Below are 7,448 nucleotides of genomic sequence, written 5' to 3'. Positions count from 1 at the left end.
GACAGCTCCAGGAAGACATCCCCACAGGGAGGGAAACACAACTGAGAGATTACTAACGTGATCATCACGCTGAGGAGCGTCTGGGGATGAATTACTCATAAACACCCAAAAAACTACACAATTAAATAGATAAGGCAATTATTAACTCGGGGGGGCGGGGAGATGTACAAGAACCAAAATGCACTTATAGTGTACGATGTAGACAGCCAAAATAATGCAAATACTGAGAGTGATTTAATCAAAAATTGTGCCGTCCCATAATTTATAATATTCTAACATGCACATACTTCTCACATTTTAACATCTTGGAAGTCAGACTGCACCTCATGGTCAATGTGATAAGAAAGTATTGTTTCTAAGTTTAACTGGGAGCACGTTCATGCTTTTGTAGTGACTCATAAATAATGGTACATCTTATAATGGATGGCGTCTAACATGGGAAGAGAATTCTGTGGGGAAGTGAGGGAGAAGTATGAACACCTGTGTCTAGGAGGGGGAGAGGAAAGCTAAACCCTCATCTTCCACAGCAATAACATTAGAAATGTTAATAACAAATTTAGAACATTTCTAAAATTATGAAAGTAAAGATGCAGCTTTATAAACATATTGTTTAGAACGACTAAACAGGAGTACCACTAAAAGCACAGCCAGCCGTTGGCTCTGGGGAACGGTAACTGGAGGTAAGAATGGGTGAGGCAGGAGGCACTGGGCTGTGATGTTTCTGTAAGCCTCATAAACATGTGAATTTTAAAACGATATACATTAGAAGGAAAAGTAATATGTATAAAAATAAGAATAAAACGCAGCGCTCCATTTCAAGCCTCGCCAGAAGTTTTCAGATCGTGAAAATGAAGACGGATCTTTATGGTCTCCTCTTTCAGGACAAGGCGTCTAACCATCCCCGGGCCCCATCCCAGGCTGGTCTCAGGAAGGGAGGCTCCTGGGTGACATGTACATCGTCTCACATGCCACCTCTCGCCTCCCATCTCAGGAAGCTCTGGCTGCCTGATTTTTCACTCTCAGATGAGATAGCCTGTCTTCCGAGAAAGTGGAAACGGCGGGGCATACGACACATTTTCCAAATGCGCCCGTTCCCCAGAGCCCTTGAGACTGAGAAAGGAAGCTGGCGGTTTGGCAGGTGTGGAGGCCCCTTCCCGCAGACATCTGTCAGTGGCTCTGCAAGCGTGGGCCCCTCCTCTTTACAGAGACAAAACCCTGGATTCCCGCTGAGAGGAGGCACCAGCATGTGCCAGCTGCACGTCAGCCTGGAAGGAGAGGGTGAGGAAACAAGAGAAAGATCCCTCCTGGTAAAGCAAAAGCTGCCGGCTCCTCGAATGTCACCCACACGCACACGAGTCCCACAGGCCAGGAGGCACCCAGCTGCTCCCCAGGACATCCGGGCACTGCCCGACTCTGCGCGGGGTGGGGGTGGGGGAGCGGGAAACAAACATCTACGGTTCTGCCAGGGAACGGGGTGCGGCCGCCGATGCTGGGAGTGATTTGGAATAAGCACCCAGGGAGCTCGAGGCGGCGATCGGGCATTCGGGGCCAGCGTCTCTGATGCGGGGGCCCCCAGACCGACATTCCGCCGCTGTAAGACGCTGCGGCCACACCACGCGTTCGTGTGCAAACACTTCACACCGGTCGGTAAACAGCCGCTCGCCCAACACCCCCCCCCCGCCACCGCGCAGCCAGCGGGGAACACATGGCCCAGCAGAGGGCCTCCAGGAGCTGGCGCGGAGGCCCCCCGCGGACGGCTGCTCTGGTTGGTCGGGCTGGCGTGTTAAATATTTTAAATCTCTCCCTCTGTAACTAGATCTATCAGTGAGAGGCCAGAAAGCTGACTTCCTACAGAAACCCCTCCACCTTCCTCTCCCCGCCTCCTTTCTCCCTAGCCCAGCGTTTGCCAGTTTAGGACACCGGGGAGTATCTTTTGCAGTAAAAATGTCTTTTTCTACGTTCAAGAAGACACGCCCTCTTCTCATTCCCTGGGGACCCTGATACTCCAGACTGCAAGGAAATTTTCCTATGTGCCTCTTCCTTCTGCTTCCCTAACTTGTTTATCCTGATGAAATCAGGTTAAAATGGCCAGGGACAGCGTCCTAAAAGGGGAAGATAAAGTTAGTAGTGGCCAATGTGCAACCTCAGGGGCGCGTGCCGACTGGGAAGGAAACAGCCAGGGCCCGGGGGGTGTGCACAGCCCAGCCCAGCCAGGCTTGCTGGAGGCCTCTGGGTACCACACGTTTTCGTCCTGGCTGCCAGGAGCCCTCTTTCCCATCACCGTCCCTCCTCTCTCAGCCACCATTTTCCATTTCCAGCCCCTGAAAGAGAGGGATCCCCTTGAGCCCTGGGCAGGGCCCAGGTCGCAGATCGGAGGATTTCCCTAAGGATGCTCTGAGCTCCTTGGGCCCATGGGAAGGGAGCTGATCTTTCTGCAGAATGGAGGTTTAACGGCTGTCTTACCCTTGGGTGGAGGCAGGCTCAGGTCTTGCCAGCAGAGCCAAAGACAAGGCCCCCAGCTCTCCTGGCTCAGGGAGGGCTAGGTACCCAAGGGCACCCCACAAATGGCCTCTGGCCCTCACGGATGTGCACTGTGATATGGGGAACAGTTCAATCTGTTTTTCTACCTCTATAGAAAACTTTCTCAATCTGTCAAAATTATAAGACTTGGGACAATTTGGCAAATGATCGTTTCGGTTTTGTTTTTGTTTTGCTTATTTGTTTTTGGGTTTGTTTTTCATGTGAAATCAAAGGCAGGCTGCAGAGTGGACAGGGCCCACCCAGTAAGGACTTAAGAGGACCAGTGTAAATGCTGATCTCTCTGACCGAGGCCTTCTCTTCCTGAAATGCCTGCCCCGAAGGGTCGCGGTGAGTAGTAAATTTAATCCAGTTTGTAAAATGCCTTAAAAAGTATAAAGTAAAAAATCTACAAACAATAAATGCTGGAGGGGGTGTGGAGAAAAGGGAACCCTCTTGCACTGTTGGTGGGAATGTAAATTGATACAGCCACTATGGAGAACAGTATGAAGTTTCCTTAAAAAACTAAAAATAGAACTACCATACGACCCAGCAATACCACTACTGGGCATATACCCTGAGAAAACCATAATTCAAAAAGACACATGCACCCCAATGTTCACTGCAGCTCTATTTACAATAACCAGGACATGGAAGCAACCTAAGTGTCCATCAACAGATGAATGGATAAAGAAGATGTGGCACATATATACAATGGAATATTACTCAGCCATAAAAAGGAACTAAACTGAGTTATTTGTAGTGAGGTGGATGGACCTAGAGACTGTCATACAGAGTGAAGTAAGTCAGAAAGAGAAGAACAAATACCGTATGCTAACACATATATATGGAATTTAAGAAAAAAATGTCATGAAGAACCTAGGGATAAGACGGGAATAAAGACACAGACCTACTAGAGAATGGACTTGAGGATATGGGGAGGGGGAAGGGGAAGCTGGGACAAAGTGAGAGAGTAGCATGGACATATATACACTACCAAACGTAAAATAGCTAGCTAGTGGGAAGCAGCCGCATAGCACAGGGAGATCAGCTCGGTGCTCTGTGACCACCTAGAGGGGTGGGAAAGGGATGGTGGGAGGGAGGGAGATGCAAGAGGGAAGAGATATGGGGATATATGTATATGTATAACTGATTCACTTTGTTATAAAGCAGAAACTAACACACCATTGTAAAGCAATTATACTCCAATAAAGACGTTAAAAAAAAAAGTGTAAAGTAGAATTGCCAATTTAAGGATACTGGTTTTCTCTTCTATTCCAGCAAATCGTAACCACTCTGCTTGCACTAGCTGCTCCAGACAGGGTCTATCCTCTGCCACTGTGCATGGGCTTCAGCCTGTCAAGGATGCCCATGGTCCTGCTACAGCACTGCAGGTTCTGGGCCAGCTGGGCCAGGTAATCTGGTGGCCAGAGTGGAAGAGATGATGTAAAGATGTGGCTTGTTTCACCTGGAGAAGAGCAGCTGGTCCAAGGGGCCATGGTTAGGAGTCTTCAAATGCATATGTTGTAGGAAAAAGATGAAAGTGCACTGTACAGCTTAGAGAGGTGGAATCAAGTGGGCCCAGTGCTAGCATTTAAGAGGTCAGATCTTTTTTTTCTAACCATCTTATCCATTTTAAAGTGTACAATTTGGTATTGTTAAGTATATTCACATCATTGTACAACATCTTGCAAAACGGAAACTCTATACCCATTAAACACTAATTCCCACTCACCCAAGCCCTTGGCAACCACCTTTCTACTTTCTGTCTCTATGATTTGCACTATTTTAGATACTTCATGTGAGTGGAATCATACAGTCTCTGTCCTGTTGTGACTGATTTATTTCACTTAGTGTAGTGTGCTTAAAGTTCATCCATATTGTAGCATGTGACAGGATTTCCCTCTTTTTTTAAGGCTATATAATACTTCATTGTATGTATAGACCACATTTTATCTATTCATCTGTTGACTGGCATTTGGGTTGCTTCCACCTGTTGGTTATTGTGAATAACGGTGCAATAAACATGGATGTGCAACTATCTCTTTGAAATCCTGCTTTGAATTCTTTGGGGTATATGCCCAGGAGTGGAATTTCTGGATTATATGGTAATTCTATTTTTAATTTTTTAAGGAAATTCCATACTGTTTTCCATATGGCTGCGCCATTTTACATTCCCACCAACAGTGCACAAGGGTTCCAGTTTCTCCACGTCCTTGTCAACACTTATTATTTTCTGCTCTTTTGATAGTGCCCATCCTAATGCATGTGAGGTGATACCTCACTGTGGTTTTGATTTGCATTTATCTGATGATTAGTGGTGTTGAGCATCTTTTCATAAGTTTGTTGGTCATTTTTATATCATCTTTGGAGAATGGTCTATTCAAGTCCTTTGCCCATTTTAAAACTGGGTTGTTTTTTGGGTTTTTTGTTGATTTCTAGAAGTTCCTTACATATTCTGGATATTAATCTATTATCAGATACATGATTTGCTAATATTTTCTTCCATTCTGTAGGTTGCCTTATCACTCTGTTGATTGTTTCCTTTGATGCACTTAAGTTTTTAAGTTGGATGTAGTCTCATTGGCCTATCTTTGCTTTTGTTGCCTGAAGGCATATCTTTAAAGAAGTAAAGTGATACATGTGCAGGGTAAAAAAAATGTCAAAAGAAAAAAGAAAGATATATATATATATATATATACATATATAGGTATATATATATAAACATATGTATATGTGTACCTATACATATATTCATAAACATACACACATAAAATTCTCCCTTCAACCCCGACACCCAATCTCACAGTTTCCTTTCTCAGAGGCAACCACAGTTGCCAGTATCTTTCCAGATAAAACCTAAACATATATTCATGTGTATCCTTCTTTTCCACTATATAAATGTCAAATGTATTATGGAGCCAATCTCTTTTTCCCACTAAACAACATAACCAGGAGCAGAGAACCGATGTAAAGACTTTTCCCTGTTAGTACATGAGAACAGCTTGTTTAACACCTGCCTGATATTCCATAGAATAGACATTCCATAATTTGTTTAATCAATCCCCTGGTTAAACATTTAAATGATTTCCAGGGACTTCCCTGGTGGTGCAGTGGTTAAGAATCCGCCTGCCAATGCAGGGGACACGGGTTCGAGCCCTGGTCCGGGAATATCCCGCATGCCGTGGAGCAACTAAACCCGTGCGCCACAACTACTGAAGCCCGCGTGCTCCGCAACAAGAGAAGCCACCGCAATGAGAAGCCTGCGCACCACAACGAAGGGTAGCCCCCACTCACCACAACTAGAGAAAGCCCGCACGCAGCGACGAAGACCCAACGCAGCCAAAATAAAATAAATAAATAAATAAATAAATAAATAAATAAATGATTTCCAACCCTTCGCTGCAGTGAATATCTCTGACACGTGTCTTTGAGCCCATGGGGATTATATCTGTAGGATAAATTGTTAAAAGTGGAATTGCTGGTCAAAGGCTTTGTGCATTTTAAACTTTGATAGATATAGGCACATAGTGGGTAGATTTTACCCCAAAGTAATAAAGAATTTTAGCAACTAAAACTGCCCAAAGTGGTGTGGATTACTTTAGGAGATTGTGTGTTTTAAGGAAATCAAGACCAGGTTACAAATCAACTTGTCGAGAATGCTACTGGATATATTCAAGCGTTGTAAACTCATTGATCACAAAGTCCCTTCCCACTCTGATATTGTAATTTCCCAATAAACACTATAGCCCAAGAGACTTCACGTATTTTTGCTGAATGTTGTTCAGTGATAAAGCAAGATGTGGGCTTGATTCGCACTGAAAAGTACATGAAGGATGCACATTAATACAACCCATCCCAAAAGAGGCCCTTGTGTGAGCAATGCTCTAAATTAAGGACTCGCACATGGAATGCTTGTACCATGCGTCCCTGGGCAGGTGGTCTGAGAGGCTATTTGGAGGCCCTTCGTGTCCTCTCCAGCTGTCATCACTCACACTGTGCACATCTGGAACTACACATACGGAAAAGCGCTCTGTAGTAGATGTGGCCAAACAGGGAGAGCTGTTTCTGTGAAAGCCTTTGGTCAGGGGCCTCAGCAGCAGGGCCATGACATGGTGTGTTGTCATCTGATGCGGGGAGTGTGCTCATTGCTCTTGCTAATTAAAGAACTGAGGCTTCCCAGGGATGGAAAGTTCCCTACCTTGCACCAGCTCATTTAATTTCCAGCTGTAGATTTTTTTTTGGTAAGATCTTTTTTTGTTTGTTTTTTTTGCGGTACGCGGGCCTCTCACTGCTGTGGCCTCTCCCGTTGCGGAGCACAGGCTCCGGACGTGCAGGCTCAGCGGCCATGGCTCACGGGCCCAGCCGCTCCGCGGCATGTGGGATCTTCCCGGACCAGGGCATGAACCTGTGTCCCCTGCATCGGCAGGCGGACTCCCAACCACTGCGCCACCAGGGAAGCCCTGGTAAGATCTTTCTTATATATGCTGAACTGAGCTGAAATCTGTCCCCCTTTAAAGTCTGTTTGTTGGTTTTATTTCTTCCTTTTAGAGCCATTAAATACAAAATGCTTCTTCTTCTACATTCCAGGCCTTCAGATACCTGAGAACAGCCGTCAGATGCCCATCGGTCTTCTCTTCTTTGGGTTCAGTCTCCTCAAGTCGTTACCCATTTCTTAGGTGTCGTGTTTTCCAGATGTTCACCATCTTACTTACTCTTTTGAACACCACCCAAGCAGTCAAAGGCCTCTGAAAGAGTGCTGCCCAGAATCGGGCCTGATCCTGGCCAGGGAAGGATAAGATGGAATCATTTCCTTGTTTTCCTGTGGTCCTTTTCTTTTAAACAATGAAGCCTAAAAATGGCCTGCCAGAGGTTTCTTGCTTCTTCAGCCTGTCAAACATGCCTTTCCACAGTTTTGGGTAAAAGCACCC

General features: G+C 45.6%; 1 long non-coding RNA gene across 1 annotated transcript; it reads left to right on the top strand.

The window, feature by feature from the left end:
- Positions 1 to 1,694: 1,694 nt before the first annotated feature.
- LOC307065119 lies at positions 1,695 to 3,808 on the top strand. The gene is made up of 3 exons (XR_013811323.1): positions 1,695 to 1,765; positions 2,754 to 2,868; positions 3,799 to 3,808. It is a non-coding gene; the product is annotated as an uncharacterized lncRNA (long non-coding RNA).
- Positions 3,809 to 7,448: the final 3,640 nt, after the last annotated feature.

This window comes from Hyperoodon ampullatus (assembly GCF_949752795.1).
Source record: "Hyperoodon ampullatus genome assembly, chromosome: 16".
NCBI lineage: Eukaryota > Metazoa > Chordata > Mammalia > Artiodactyla > Ziphiidae > Hyperoodon > Hyperoodon ampullatus.
The sequence above is the reverse complement of the archived record's forward strand: the minus strand, read 5'-3'. Positions and strand labels throughout refer to the sequence as shown.